The 15,465-nt window shown below is 53.9% G+C and overlaps 1 long non-coding RNA gene across 1 annotated transcript; it reads left to right on the top strand.

The window, feature by feature from the left end:
- Positions 1–373: 373 nt before the first annotated feature.
- LOC131279950 (uncharacterized) lies at positions 374–15,398 on the top strand. The gene is made up of 4 exons (XR_009187460.2): positions 374–1,453; positions 1,616–1,757; positions 2,941–3,071; positions 12,728–15,398. It is a non-coding gene; the product is annotated as an uncharacterized lncRNA (long non-coding RNA).
- The last annotated feature ends 67 nt before the right edge of the window (positions 15,399–15,465 follow it).

The following is a 15,465-nucleotide window of genomic DNA, read 5'->3' as shown; positions in this document are numbered from 1 at the left end:
CGCGCCGCTGGCACAGCGCCCCCTCGCTCCCGGGAGGGCGCGCGCACCGCCGCCCCCCGCCCGCGAGCCCCGCACGGCCCCGCACGCCCCCGCGCCCCGGCCCCCCCCCCCCCGCGCGCCGCCGCGGCCCGGCGGGCGCCCGCGGGGCCTGCTGCTGGCGAAGGGGGTGCCGGGCACCCCCTGGGCGAAGGCGCGGAAGCCGCGACCCCCGCCCCCGGGCGCCTCCCCGCCGCCCCCAGCCCCGCGCCGCGCTCCCCGGCCCGCGGCCCCCCCGCGCAGCCCCCGCCCCGGGCCGGGCCGGGCCAGGAGCGGCGCCCCCCGCCCGGGCCCCACTCCTCCCGGGCTTCCAGCCGAGGCTGGCTCCGGCCCCCGCCGCCGCCCCTCCCGCCTCCCCCAGCTGGCTGCTCCCTCTGCCCCCCACAGCGCGGGGGCCCCTCTGACTCCTCCAAGAACGTGCTTCAGGTCGGGGGGCGGCTGTGCAGGGAACGAACTGGGGGTCGGGCAAGCCTGGGAGGAGCAGGAGAGGCCGGAGGGTCTCCAACAGCCCGGGGTGGGAGAGCCGCCCTCCCCGCGGGGTGGGGGTGGGAGCTCGGGGTGGGCCTGGAGCCGCGGTTATGGGGGTGAAGGTTCTGAGAGGGGGCGCTGGGCCTGAGGAGGGGCTTGCCTGCAGGTAGGGGCGGCCTTGCCGTACCCCAGACCCTGGGGCAGTGGAGGGGGGCACATGCTGGAGGGGTTGGGAGCCCCCCCCTACCGGGGCTGGTCCTAGGAGACTGGCAATGCCCCCTCCCCAGCCTTTGCTGGCAGCAGGAGGCCACGGGGGCCCGGGGAGGGGAAATGCGGGTGCTGGGGGAGGAACGGAGCTGGAGAGAGGGGTCCCAAGGCCGGTCCAGGGAGGCGCCCTGACCACCTCATCCGGCAGTGCTCTGTCTGTCCTGTGTAGGTGGGACGGCGGGCCCAGGAAGCTGGGGTTCAGGCGTGCGGGACGCTGGTGGGAGGGGGCGATCCTGGGCCCCTGTGGTGGATTGGGAGCTCAAAGCCGGATGTGGAGGTTCTCCGGGAGGGCGGGGGCCCCAGCCCCCTGTCCTGGCTTCCCTGTCCCTGTCAGGCGGGAAGTCCTGAGCTCGGGGGCTGGGTGGCCACCCCACATGAGGCGTGGGAGCCTGCTGCCCCCTCTTCCTCCTTCCCATCGCTCATCCAACACGGATCCCAGAGCAGCAGTGTGTCTTCCTGGGGCCAGGGTTGCCAGATAAAATGCAGCACACCCAATTAACTTGAGTTTCAGATAAACGAGTAATTCTTTCAGCCTAAGTATGTCCTGCGGATGTTGTGGGGGTCGGGGGGAGAAGGTGCAGATTTAACCGGGGTGACAGAGAAGGCTTTGCTGGAAACAACATGTCAAGGCCAGTAAGCACGTGCAAAGGACCTGGTGTGGAACACAGGGTACCCGAGGGAGGTGAGCCCCCCAGCCTCAGAGCCCCCAGCCCCCCAGAGTGAGGGGGCTCCCTGTTCTCTCCCTCTTCTTCGCGGCATCTGAGTGAGGGAGCGAGGGAGTGAGGGGCCTGGGGCGGCAAGTGGGCCGGGGCTGAGAAGCCTGTCTCTCTCTCTTCCACCTTAGCCTTGTCGGTAGCTGCAGGGATGCAAGAGTGCCCCGTCCAGCAAGCAGTGGCTGGCCCTCCGCAGCCCGTGCCGCCGCTTGGCTTTGCAGGGTCCTGCAGGAGCGGGCCTCACTCTCTGCTAGATCCGGACATGCAGCCCAGGTTTGTGCACGTGCCCGGTGGGCCCAGGCGCCAGGCTCAGCGAGGAAGAGACGACACCCCTGACTTCTGGACTCGCCCCTTCCCGCCTGGCTCCCCTGCCAGAGGGAGCCCCCCCCCCCAAGCCTGGCCCCGCCACGCCCCCCACCTCCGCAAGAGCCCGGCCGCCTCCGCCAGCTCCGCGTGTCTCCTCCCTGCCTGGGTCGTGTGTGCCCCTCTTTGTGGGGGGTGCCCAGGACCCTGGAGCCCTGCTCGGGAGTTCGGCCGGTCAGCCAACCAGGGCCGCGTCACTGGGCGTGCGGCTCAGAGCCTGTGCCCTCCCGCGGTCCCGTGGTCCCCCGCCTGAGATGAGGCCCGCAGGATGGGAGAGCGCAGCTGCCTGCTCCCCACGGTGGCCCCTCCCTGGCAGCCCCTGGCACCCGCGTGCCACCTGCCACTGTCCTCCCACCCGCCTGTGGCTCCCGGGTCTGCACGGAGGACGCGCACGGTAGAAATGGGGCAGTGTCCCCTGTGTTCTCGGTCTGGGCCAGCGTGGCAGCTCAGGAGCACGGCGGCTGGGTTCTAAGTGTTTGCACTTTCTTGTACCTTCTATTGGCCATTTGCGGTTCTTAATCCATGAACCGTTTGCCTGGGTCCTGTTGGGGGTTGAATCCTGCCCCCCACAAAAGACAGGTCCCAGGGGGCCCCAACCGGGTAAGGGTGGACCTCAATCCAACATGGCCAACCACCTCCTAAGCAGAGAAACGGACACAGAAAGAGGCCACAGGGAGTGGCCGGAGGCTGGAAGCCAGCGGAACCTGGAGGAGAAAGGAAGAGCCAGGGACCCCCAAAGAAGAGCCCGATTGGGGGGAGCAGGCCTGCCAGCCCCTGACGCCGGTGGGCCAGTACGTTCCCGTTGTTAAGTCCCCGCCACGTGGCGTCTGAGCAGCCCAGAAACTAAAACCTGCCTCGGCTCGGTTTCTTCTCTTAGGGCACTGACATTTCTCTTACAGATTTGCAAGCACTAAGCATTTACTACCCGGCTGATCCGACCCCCTTCTCTATCAGGGTTGACTTGAAAGAGTTTCCAACTTGTCACTCGCCTTTGAATTTTTAAAAATGTCTTTTCCATGGCCTAGTTGGCATGGGATAAGCTGTCGGATAAGCTGCAGGTATTTGAAGCCTACAATTTGCTCTCTCTTGGCAGGTGGACCCCCCTGAACGGTCCCCACTTTCCGAGGCGGTGAGCATGAGCATTCTCCTCCGGCCCTTCTCCCCAGCACCCCGCGGCCTGCTTCTTTTGCCTCTTCCAGAACTTTGCACAGATGGAGTCGTGTGGTATGCCTCTTTTTTTTTTTTTTTTTTGGTCTGGTTTCTTTCACTCCACATAGTTATTTTGAAACTTCTCCCTGTTGTTGCTAGTTCATTCCTTCTTATCGCTGTTGTGCGGACATGCCACAGTTTGTTTATCCGCCCCCTCTGCTGATGGACGTTTGGGTTGTGTCCAGTTTGTGACTGCTGGGGAAGCTGCTGTTTACATTGGTATGCAGCCTTTGTCAGGCCCAGTTTCCTTCTCTGGGATCACTACCTACAGTAGGGGGCCTGGTGTGTGCTTAGCTGGGAGAGACGGCCGCTGGTATTTTATGTGGCCCCACTAATGCACTCTCCCCCACGTCCTTCTCCGCACGTGCTCCCAGCCACCTTTTCCATTTTAGCCGTTTGGGTCGGGGTGAGGTGGGTTGCACTGTGTCTTCAGTTCGCCTTTTCCCAAGGCCCAGAGCTGCCGAGCAGCTTTGCTCGTGCACATTTGCCATTTGTGTATCTCGTTGGTGAAGCGTCAGTTCAAATCGTTTGCCCCCCTCCCTTTAAAATTGGGTTGTTTTCTTACTACTAAGTCTTGAGAAGTCTTTTATTTATTCTGCATATGAGGCTTGCATCAAATATACACTTCATCTGTGGCTTGTCTTGTCCTCTTCCTTACGGGGTCTTTTGGAGAGCACATGCTTTTTAATTTGGATGAAGTCCCACTTCTCCGTGTGTTCCTTTAGAGATTGTGCTTTTGGTATCCCATCTTAAGAAAGCTTTCCCAAACCCAAGTCACAGACATTTTCGCCTAAGTTTTCTACGAGTAGTAGAACAGTATTTTACATTTAGGTCATGAGGTCTCTGAGTCACTTTGGGTACTCTTTGTACAGAGTTTGAAGTATGCGTATGAGTTCTTTTTCCTTCTTTTCCCTGTGGATGGGCAGTTGTTTACACTGTTTGCTGGGAAGACTCACCTCTGTATGGACCTGCCTTTGCACCGTCGTCAGAACTCAGCCCTGCACGTGTTCGCAGGCCGAGTCTGGCCTCTCCGCCATGCCCCGTGACCTGCTGGAACATCTCTAGCACCTCCACCCTGTTTTGATGGCTCCAGACTTCTGCTAATTCTTGAAATGCTAGTGCTGCAACTTGGTTTTTGCTTTTTGTTTTCCTTCAGGATTATTTAGGCTAATCCAGGGTCTTTGCATTGCCACATGAATTTTAGAACCAGCTCGTAATCGGCTCCAAAAAAATGAGGCGTCCTGGAATTTTGATTGGGGTTGTGCTGAGTCTGAGAATTGCTATCTTAACTTCCACTCAGACTGTGCAGCTCTCCCTGCAGGGAGAGGTCTTTAGTTTGTGTCAGCAACATTTTAGAACTTTCACTAGGTAGGTCTCTCATCTTTTGTCAGGTTTATACCAAAGCAGTTCATCTGTTTTGATACTCTCAGAAAGTGCCCTTTTAAAGAGGGCCCTGTCTGTTCATCTTGGGTGTAGAGAAAGGCAGTTGTTTTTTTGTTTATTGGTCTTGCATTCTGCAACCTTGCTAAACGCCTTAGTTTAGCAGATTTGTTTAACAGATTTGTTGGTTGGATAGTGAACTGTGAATCAAAGCCCTTTTCCTTCTTTCTTTCCTGGCTATCTGGCTCTCTTTTCCTTGCCCACTTGCACCCCCTAGAGCCTCCCGGACTTGTGGCCTGGAAGCGGTGAGGGCAGAAGGCTTTCTTTGGGGCCTTAGGGGAGGAAGGCGCAGGCTCCCCCGCGAGCCGCAGGTTTCCATCGAGCCTTTGTTAGGTGAAGGAAGAGCCCCTCCGGTCCTCATCTGCCGGGAGTTCTTGTCAGAATCTGCATGTTGGATTGCAGCGAATGATTTGTCTACATCTGTTGAAATGATCTTTGTTTTAGTTTGTTAATATGCTGAATTCCTCTTATTTCAAACCTTATTTTAACCACCCTGGCCTCCTGGAGATAAATTACAGCGTCTTGTCCTTTTTCCGAATTGTTGGTATATTTGCTAAAATGTTATTTAAAGTTTTTGCATCTGTGTATATGAGAGATATTGGGCCATAGCTTTTTTTTTTTTTCTTTCCCTTGCAGTGTTTTTCACTTTTGGGGTTAGGGCAGGGTGGTCCTCCCAGACGAGCTTAGACGGTCACCCCACCCCACTCCACCCCTGCCTTAAGATATCTCAAAGGATTTGTATAGGATTGCTATTAAATCTTTCTTAAATGTTTGGTGGGATTTAGCAGTGACGCCCTCTGGGTCTGGAATTTTCTCTGTGGGAAGGGTTTTAGCTGTCCTTTCCTTATCTTTAATAGATAGGGTTGTTGAGATTATCTGCTTCTTCCTGAGTGAGCTTTGAGCATTTGCGTCTTACAAGAAATGTTCCCATTTTATGTAGTTTCTTGAATTTATTGACATAAAGTTATTCATGATATTCCCATTTATTCTTTTAAAATCTGTAGAAGCTCTTGTGACAGCACCTCCCTCCTTCTTGATATTTATTATTTGCTCTTTTCTATTTTATTTTATTTTACTTTACCCATTTTATTGGTCTTCTCAAAGAAATGGGTTCTGTCCCCCTCAGTTTTCCCTCTTCTTTTTCTCTTTTCTTCTCTTTGATTTCCACTTTGATATTAAAAATTCCTTTCTTCTGCTTACTTTGGGCTTAATTTGCTTTTATTTTTCCAGTTTCCTTAAAATGGAAGCTGAGGCCATTGATGTCAGACCTCACTTGTATTCTAACATACACATTTAGTGCTAAAGAAGTTTGCCCTAAACACTGCTTGACATATCCCGTAAATTCCCATATGTTGTTTTTGCTTTTATTCATTTCAAAATACTTCCTAATTTCCTCTTGGATTTTTCTTTTACTTGTGAATTATTTAGAAGTGTATTTGATTTCCAAATATTTCAGGGTTTTCTGGGGGAATTTTTTTTTAATTGACTGGTAATTTCATTCCATTGTGGTCTAAGAATATAATTTATATGACTTTAATCAGGGGTCTTTCTTGGTAAATATTCCTTATGTACTGGGAAAGAAAGTGTGTTTGAGTGAACTATTCTACAAATGCCAGTCCAGTCTAAGCTGTGGAAGTGCTGCCCCCATCTGTTACAGCCTGTGGTTCTGTGCCTCGTGGTCCTGCACACTTTTGAGAGAGGGGTATTGAAATCTAGCTCAAACTGTGGGTTTGTCTATTTCTCCTTTCAGGTCTCTCAGTTTGTGTTTCATGTATTTTGAAGTTCTCTTATTAGGTGCATAAATATTTAGATTTGTTATGCCCTTGATGAATTCACTCCTTTATTTATATGAAATTGCCTCTGTTGTCCCTGGTAACATTCTTTGTTCTGAAATCTACTTCATCTGTATGATATTAATGTAGCCACTCCAGCTCTCTTTTGAGAAATGACAGAATGGTATATCGTTTTTCCATCTTTTTTTTTCCAGCCTGTTTGTGTCTTTATATTCAAAGCGTGTTTCTTGTAGGCTGCATGTAGCTGAGTCTTGCTTTTTTATCCAGCCTGAAAATACCTGCTTTTTAATTGATAGGTTTAGACTATTAGTATTGAATGTTTCTGTCATCTGATTTGTTTTCTATTTGCCCCATCTGTTCTTCTCCCCCCTCCTCTTTTTCTACCCCACCATGCATTAATCAAGAATTTTTTATTCCATTCCATCTTATCTTCTCTGTTGGTGTTTTAGCTGTAACTCTTTTTTATTTTAGTGGTTGATTTAGGGTTTTTAGTTTACAGTGTTAACTTAGGATAGTTGTTTCTATCGATTGATTTTTTTTTTTCCTCCTCATTTTGGGTCATATTTTCCTGCTTCTTTCCCTGCCTGATAATATTTGATTGGATGCCAGACATTGTGTATTTTACCTGGGTGGGTGCTTTCTATAAATATTCTATAAATACTCTTGAGCTTTGTTTTGGAATGTAGTTAAGTGCTTGGAAACTGTTTATGTGTTCAGGTCTGACGTTGGTGAAACATAAAGGCAGGTCTGCGACAGCGCTCAGGCTAGGGCTAATTGTTCCCACCAGTGAGGTAAAGCATTCCTGAGCCCTCTACCCCATGCCCATAAATTATGTTTTTCTAGTCTGGCTGGTGGGAAAAGACACGTTCCCAGCCCGGTGGGGCCGAGGCGCTGTTCTCCCGGGTGGTGCTTTTTCCCGGCCTCAGGTACAGTCCTCACCAGCACGTGCTGGCTCTCGGGGGCCTGCTCTCGGGGCCGCCTGGTCTCCCCACGTTCTCCGCTCCCCCTCCCCAAGTGGGGAGCCAGCTGGGCCCTGCCCCGCGCCCCCTCCCTGCCTGGGGGCTGGAAGCCGGGCTGAGGAAGGCGGCGGGGGCAGCTGGCGGGCTGGGCCCGCTTCCTGGCTCTCAGCATCACGTCCTCCTTCATTACCCATCGTCCAGTGTGGTGAAAACCATTGTTTCGTGTGTATTTTTGTCAGGTGTTTGGTTTTATTCTGTTTTGTTCAAGGAGATAAGTCGGGTCCCTGCGACGCCCACTTAGGAGCCGGAGTCTGCCTTTCAAATTTTATGGGCTGTTTTTGACATAACAGAAACTTTAAAATTTAATTAGTAAAATTTACTGGGCTTTTCCTTTTCCTCTGTGATTCCTCCATTGTTTCTGAACTTATAAAATGGTTTCCCATTGTGAAAGCAGATAAACAGGCACCTAAAGCTCTTTCTAATTTTTTTTGACTCTTTTTTGTTTTTTTCCCCCTATTGAGCTCTCTAATTCTTCTGGAATGTCCTTGGTATTTGGTGTGAAGGAAAGATCTCTGTGCCTTCTCTTTTTCTCCCCGATAGCTGTCTGATCTCCCAGGCTCCTTCACTGACCGGCCCAGCTCGCTCTCGGGGCGGTGATGCCCCCAGATCCCCACCTGTGACCCACGCCAGCGTGGCGGGCGGGGAGGACATCTCACAAACCCCATCCACCGCGCCGCAGCTGTGTGACCTCGGGCTCGGCCCCCCGGTCTCAGCTCGTCCTTCTTGCAGATAGAAGTCGCAGGCATAGCTGCGTCCTTGGTGGCGGCAGCGTCCCAGGAGGCCCCGGCACCAGCCAGGGGGCCTTGATCTGCACTAGCTCTCAGTTGTGCAATTTCCAGGACTTGCTTTTAGTTTGTGAAGTTGTCTCAGCTAATCTTGACTGTTTTCCCCACTATATGAATTTTAGAACATTTTGCCAAGTACTCTCCCCCACCCTGGGCCCACCCCTCGCTCCCCCCCGCCAAAAAAGAAATTCCTGTAAGAATTTTGATTGAAAATCTGGTAAACCTATACATTAATTGAGGGGAGAATTTTTTTTTTTGTAACAGTCAATCACTCACCCAGAAAACGGTGTGTGTCTTCATTTGTTTTTTTTTTCAAATTTCATTTTTATGTTTCCCCTTAAAGTGTGTGGTTTTCTTTCTACACATCCTGAATATTTTGTAAGGGGATTGTTGCTAAGGATTTCTGTGTTCTTTGTTCTATGTGAGGGTGAATTTTTTAAAAAATCATACTGTGTCTTATACTCGGGTTTATTGCTGGAAAATAATAAAAAAATATTGGTTTAAAGTATGTATTTTGCATCTGGCTGCTTTCCTGAATTCTCTCGCTCATTTTGAAAGCTTTTCCGCTGACTCTCTCGGGGCTCCCAGGAATGTGGTATTTTGGTCTCCTTCTTTCCAGAAGTTATACATCTTATTTCCGCTGCCCGGCTCTTGCATTGTCTTCAGGCTCCAGACTAGCCTTCGACAGTAATGGTAAAAGCAGGCCTCCTTGTTCAGTGCCTGTCTTTGACGGGACTCCTTCAGTGTTTTAGCAGTAAATGGCAGATAAAGAAAGTGTGTATTTATAATTTTTTTTCTTTTTACAGTGTCTGGAGTTTTTGTTGTTTTGAGAAGTAAGCACTGACTTTTACCAAACGCCCTTTGCCTCCTCTGTTTAATGACGGAGAGCTATGTAAGGTATATCAAGAAGCATAAATGAAAATAAGAACCACCATCTCCCCACACGAGTTAGCTTAGGAGGTGACACACAACAAGGGCCGGCTGTGCCTCAGTGCCCCGGGCAGCCCCTTGCCAATAGCACCCTTCCCCTGCCAGCGGGGACACACGCCGAGTGGGTGCTGCTGCTGGTGGGCACGCCTGCTTCTCGTGCATCTTTTACATTTTCCTTAAGTGCTGCCATGCTGTGGTTTCCCTCTGGGGAGTCTCTCTGCCCCCCCAAGGTCGTGCTTTCCCGGCTTCTCTGGGGGCTGCACCTATTTCCTTCTCACTGTGCGGGGTCCAGTTCGGACTGCACTCCACTCCCCCCAGTCCATCCTCGGGGTGGCCTGGGGGGCTTCCTGGATTGGGGGGTCACGGGCAGCACTGTCATGCCCGGTCCCTCCACGCCGGCCTGCGCCAGCCTCGCTGCTGGAGCGGTGGCCACGTCCTCACCCCCGGGGGAGGGGGGTGGCCAGAGCTCTCCCACGCCATTGAGCTCCTGGGACATTCCGTCCAGCAATGTGGGAACGCCGCCGCCCTTGGGCCTGGGGCTTTGGGCAGTCACTGCGCTATCTCCCCGACACCCGCCCAGCCCCTGGGAAGTAAGCAACAGACTTAACCAGAGCCTCTGCTTTCGACCAGGACACCCCATAAACCCATTCCTTCGTCATTCCCAGGGGCCCGGGGCACTTGGAATGTTCCCTGAGGCCGGGCCTCCCAGTGTCTTGTGCAAGCAGGGCTTAGGCGTCCTGCTGACTGGCCATGTCTGGGCAGCGGTCTAATCCCAGGCAGGACCCACGCCCCCGCCGCTCCCCCACACCCTGTCCCCTTTGGCCTTTCTGCAGCCCAGGCCTGCTGTCCTGAATGACATCCCACAGGCTGGGGTGGCCAGACAGCCTCTTCATGCTTAGGTACAGGGCAAATGTGTCAGCAAAAATGCAGAGTCCTCCTTGTCGCCAGGTGCGACAGTGGCGTCTGTTAGTCTCACCCCTGCTGACGTTCTGATGGGCCCCTGGGTCGGGGCGGTGGGCTCTAGTTTTCTCTGCACTTAAGGTACCCTTTAACTTGGTGAGAGTTCAGGCGCGGTGCCTCAGGCTCAGTGCTGCCCCCCGTCCTGTTTGTGTGTGCAGCTCCCCTGCTGGTCTTGCCTGAGCCCCGGAGCACCGTGGCTCTCACGTGCCTGTCTCGTCGTGCCTTCTGCCTCCATGGGCCTGCTGTCAGCTCCTCACCCTCTGACCCTCAAAACCTGCTCACCTAGCTGGAGGAAACAGCGTCCAGTCGGCCTTAGGTTGATTCCCAGTGACCCCTTTTCCTGCGTTTCTTGACCCTTTTGCTTCCCTGGCTGGCACGCCTGCCCATTCTTCTCCTCAATTGTTTGCCTTTTTCCTAATGGTGCTAAGTTCTCTGTATACACTGGTAAAAATTCTTTATCAGTGATGTGGGCTGCACATACCTCCCTCCGGAAATGCCTTGTATTTTCTCTTTGCTTATGGTTTCTTTTGAGGCCGAGAAGTTTGTTTTTTCAACCTTCATTTTACTCTTGTTGAATGTATCAATCTCCTGTTAGATGATTTATGCCTCTTTTTATGTCATGTTTAAGAAAGGTCCCTGTTAGGAGATCTTTATGATAGCTTCCTACCGTTTCCTCTGAACATCTGAATGTTTTCCTTTTCATAGCCGGGTCTTTAAATGTCCTGGAATTGATTTGTTTGCGGGAGGTGTGAAGCGGGCCAGGGAGTTTATTTCCTTCATGCTCACCGGGCTTGCAGCTGCTCACGCGTCATCTGTTCCATGGCTGTTTGCGGTGCCACGTCTGCCCGCCCTCAGTTTCCCCCGGTGTGTGTGCGAGAAGTTTCTGCCTCTGTCCCCAGCCCCGCGGGTCCCCGGCCTGCCAGGAGCCTCCCCTGGGGACCCCGCTTCCCAGGGCAGCCCTGCCCTTGTGCTCCCTGCCCTTCAGCCCACCACCAGGGGCTCCAGCCCCTTCCTACCCATTTGAGGCTCTGCCCTCAGTTCCCATAGGAGCCCCGTGGGAATGGGGTGGACCTGCCCCGCATGCACAGATGAGTGTAGAGGGCACGCGTGGCCCTCAGAGGCTGGGTCCTCCTCTCCCAGAGCACAGACGCGCTCTTCATTTATTTAGGCCTCCTTCAGTGTCTTTCAGAACAGCTTTCCCTTTTCTCTGTGACGGTCTTGCACCTCCTTTGTGAGACTCCTGAGCTATGAGATGTGTTACAATGTCCTTTGTGAGTGGCATCTTTAGGAGCTGCTTGCCGACTCGCTGTTGCTAGAATGTAGAGGCCGCGGCCTCCTCAGCTCTTCCCACCCAGCCCCTCGGCCCTGCTGGAGCGCACCACCTGGGAACCGGAGGTGCTCTTGGGTGTCCTTCTGGGAAATTATGGGACCGTGGATGGATGTTGTTTGTTTCTTCCCAATTAGTCCCTGTTTAAAAAAATATTTTCCTTGTCTTTTAGCTGTGGCTGAGACACCATCTAGAAAACAAGGTGGCGTGGAAGCTGGGAAGCTGAGCCTCGGGAAGCTGAGCCTCTTGCTTTCGTCTTAATTCTGAGGGAATCTTCTAACCTTTCACTTTTAAGGATGCTATTTGCTGTCGGTTTTGGGATATGGCTTTCTAATTGCAGGAATGCCTTTCTATTTTAATTGGCTAAGGATTTTTTTATGAATGGTGTTGTGCTTTATCCAGTCATCGTTATTGTTTGCACCTTGGCGCTCTTTATGCGTGAATGTGAACTGCTCCATCACTCTTGTTTTCTAATGCAAAAAAAAAGTAGCTAGTGATTGTTGGGGGGAGATTTTTAACTACTGGTTCAGTGACTTTCATTTTACTTATTTCTTTTAATTTAAGTTAATAGAGGACATAGAATGTTACATTAAGAAAACATGAGGTTCCCATATGACCCAAACCCCACCCCCCACCCCCATCATTTTGTAAATTGTATTTTTTTGAAGATACATACATCACAAAAAAGGTTACATTATAAAAAACATAAGAGGTTCCTGTATACTCCCTACCTCCCCACCCCATTCCTCCCACACCAACAACCTCCCCCGTCGTCGAGGCCCACTCATCATACTCGGTGAACACATTTTTGGGGCCCTGCTGCACCACGTGGATAAGAGTTTACCCTGTGGTTCACACTCTCCCCTGGTCCATTCAGTGGGTTAGGGCAGGATATAGGATGTCCAGTATCTGTCCCTGCAACATCATTCAGGGACAACTCCAAGTCCCCAAAATGCCCCCCACATCACACCTCTTCGTCCCTCTCCCTGCCCTCAGCAAGTGGTTCAGTGACTTTTACATGAATTGGTATATTCAAGTTTTGTGCTTCACCTTGGTTCAGTAAGGTTAGCTGTTCCACCAGGAAATGGGGCATTCTGTCTGGTTTGAAATTTGTTGCCTCACATCCCTTACTCTTGCGCGACAGATCTAATCTCTGCAATGTGTACAGTTAAGTCCCTGGTTTAGTTCCCATGTTGTTTATGTGCGTAGTTGCTGATATTTGCTTTGCAGTTATCGTGGGGCTTAGATGGAACATCTGAAATCTCAGGCCACCTCCTTGGCTTTGGTGCCAGCTTCAATTCAGCAGGAGACACTCTAACCCCCAGTTTTATGGGGGTGCTTGTCACAAATGACATGTTTATGCATCTTAAATCCAAACCACAGATTTCTCATTACATTCTATGCATTTATCTTTTAGATCCTGTAGGAAGTGGAGAGAGCAGAGTTGTCAGCCCACACCCCGACGGCCCTGCACAGACTGCTTTGTGCAGCTTTGTGCTGCCAGCTCCGTCCTGCTCCCGTTAGCATCTCACGGAGCTGCCAGTGGTGGCGAAGTCCCTCGGCCTCTGTTTATCTTGGAATGTCTTAGTCCTGCCCTGATGTTGGAAAGACACTTTTACTGGATGTAGAACTCTTTGTTGGCAGTTTTTTGCTTTCAGCACTTTTAATGTCTTCCCACTGCCTTCTTGCCTCCATGGTTTCCCACGAGAAAGCAGCACTAGATCGTATTGGGGTGCCTTCCTACTGCCACTTCACTTCTCTCTTGAGGGTTTCAGAACTCTCTCTCTTTGGCATCCGACAGTTTGGTTATAAAATGGCACAGTGTGGGTCTTTTTGGGTTTATCCTGTTTGAAGTTTGTGAGTATCATAGAGGTGTATAGTTGTGTCTTCCTTTAAATTTGGGAAGTTTTAAGCATTATTGCTTTGGCTTCTCTCTCTGCCCTCCCTCTCTTCCCTCCTGGGCCTCGCCCTGTGTGCAAATGGGCACACCTGATGGTTCCCTGATCCTCAGGCCCTGCTCACTTTTCTGCACTCTCCTGCTGCCGCTCGGACCGGGTGATTTCGATCGTCTTGTCTTCAGGTTCACTGGCTGATTCTTCTCCAGCGCCAATCTGCTGTTGAACCCTCCGGGGCACTTTGCATTTCTGTTACTCAGCTGTCTGGATCCTTTCCCTCATTTCCTTCTCTCTATGGATATTTTCTTGGTGTTCATCTCTCGTTTTCCTGATTCCCTTTAGTTCTTGGCCCGTGTTTTCCTTGAGCGCTTTGAGCATATTTGGGATCATTTTTGAGAAGTCTCTGGAATGCCCTGGGTCTGGTCCTCGTCGCCGACGGTTCCTCAGGCTTTAATCTCGTCCTGGCCGGGCCATCGCTTCCTGGTTCTGTGTGTGTCTCGCACTCTCTTGTTGACTCCTGGACACTTGGGTACTTTAATGTGTCACTGCTGGAATTCAGTTCCCCAAGCGAGCCTCCAGATAATGTCAGGGCAGGGACTTCCTGGAGGCCTGGCTCATGTGGGAACAGGAAGCCCCTTCCCAGGTCCGCATGGGACCCGAGGGGACTCCCCAAGGGGCTCATCGCCCACAGGTGCAGAGAGCAGGGCCCAAGCTGGGCGGCCTGCTCCTCTCCGTGCTCGCTTTTGCCGTGAGCCCCAGGAATTCCCCGACGATGCGGCTGTGGAGATCCCCTCTTCCCCAGGCACAGGGCCCTTGCGCGCACCGCCCGGTGAGGCCTCGGCCCCCAGGCCCTCGATGCCACGTGGCGCCCCGTGGGCGGCTCGTGAGCCCCTTCTCCACGCGGGGCATCCCGCTCTGGGACGGGGCATCCCCCGGGCCACCCCCAGCCAGAGACACCCGCTCACAGGATGTCCCCTCCAGAATCGGGACCGGGCTCCACTCTGGGGTGGGGAGGGGCTGGCCCAGACACCGTGAGCGCCCACTGCTCGGAGTGGCCCTTTTCCTGATGGGCGCTGGCCCTTCCCTGTGTCCCGGAGCCTGAGAAAGCTGTTTCTGCCAGTGCCTGCTGGTGGGTCGCGGCTCCAGGCGGGCAGAGCCCTGGAGCAGTTCGTTCGGCCACCTGTGAGCGCCCATGTGGGGCGGAAGGCGTGGGGCGTGGGGCGTGGCTGTGGGCTGGGAGAGCCACGGGGAGTAATGTCAGTGGGGTCACAGTGCTGGGTGGGCACACGTGTGGGAGCTGCCACTGGCGGGGGTGCACACATGTAGAAGTTGTGTTGGGAATTGTGTCGGTGTGCACACGGAGTCCTGTGTGCATAGGTGTGCAAACACAAGCATGGCCGTCCCGTGTCGGGTGTGCAAACGTAGGAGTCGTGTGTGGTGGTGACACACACGTGAGAGTTGTGTTTGGGGCACACACGTGTGCGTCGTGTTTGTTGGGCATTCACCCATGTGGGGCTCGTGGGTAGGGTGCACACGTGTGGGAGCAGTGCACGTGGGTGTGCACACGTGTGCGTGTGCTCCGGCCTGGGTGTCTCGTCGGCCCTGGCGCTCGGGGGTGCCCACTCCAGCCAAGTGGGTGCGGCGCCCCGGCTCCGGCCCCCGGGCAGGCGTGCACACGGTGCGCTCCCGGGGAGCTGCCCCCCCCCAGCCCCCTGTGGGGCTCTTGGCTCGCAGGGCCCTGTGCCTGGGGCGCACGCTTGCCGCCCGTCTTTCCAGGCCTCCCTGCCGGGGCTCCAGATGGGACGCCAGCCGGGCGCTGTGCCCCCCAGCCCTGGCACGGCGTCCGGCCTGCTTGCATTCTCGCTGAGAGCATCGCTCTCCTGCGCCCCGTCTCTTCTGGGTTTGCCCCTTGCCTGAGCTCCTTGGAGGGAGGCTCTCGGGGTGCCCCTGGCGCCGGCCCTGAGCCTCTGGTTCTGTGGGGCAAGCTGGGTGGCCCTTCTGGTCCCACCTCACGCTGCCCTCTGGCTCCTCCTCGCCCGCCCTCCTGGGCCTCACGGGGGGGGACGAGGCGGGGGCTTCTGGGGCTCCCCAGGCCCCGGGTGAAGGGGAGTCTTGGGGCGAGGGGCGACCTGGGCAGGATGGCTGCCGGGTGAAGTGGAGGCGCTGCCGTGTCCGTGACGGAGAGGGGGCGCCCCGTGCCGTGGTACCCCGGCGGTCCTGCCCTCCCCACCTGAGCGCGCCGTGCCCACCCGTCCCCGCG

This window comes from Dasypus novemcinctus, chromosome 10, assembly GCF_030445035.2.
Source record: "Dasypus novemcinctus isolate mDasNov1 chromosome 10, mDasNov1.1.hap2, whole genome shotgun sequence".
Taxonomy (NCBI): Eukaryota; Metazoa; Chordata; class Mammalia; order Cingulata; family Dasypodidae; genus Dasypus; species Dasypus novemcinctus.
The sequence above is the reverse complement of the archived record's forward strand: the minus strand, read 5'-3'. Positions and strand labels throughout refer to the sequence as shown.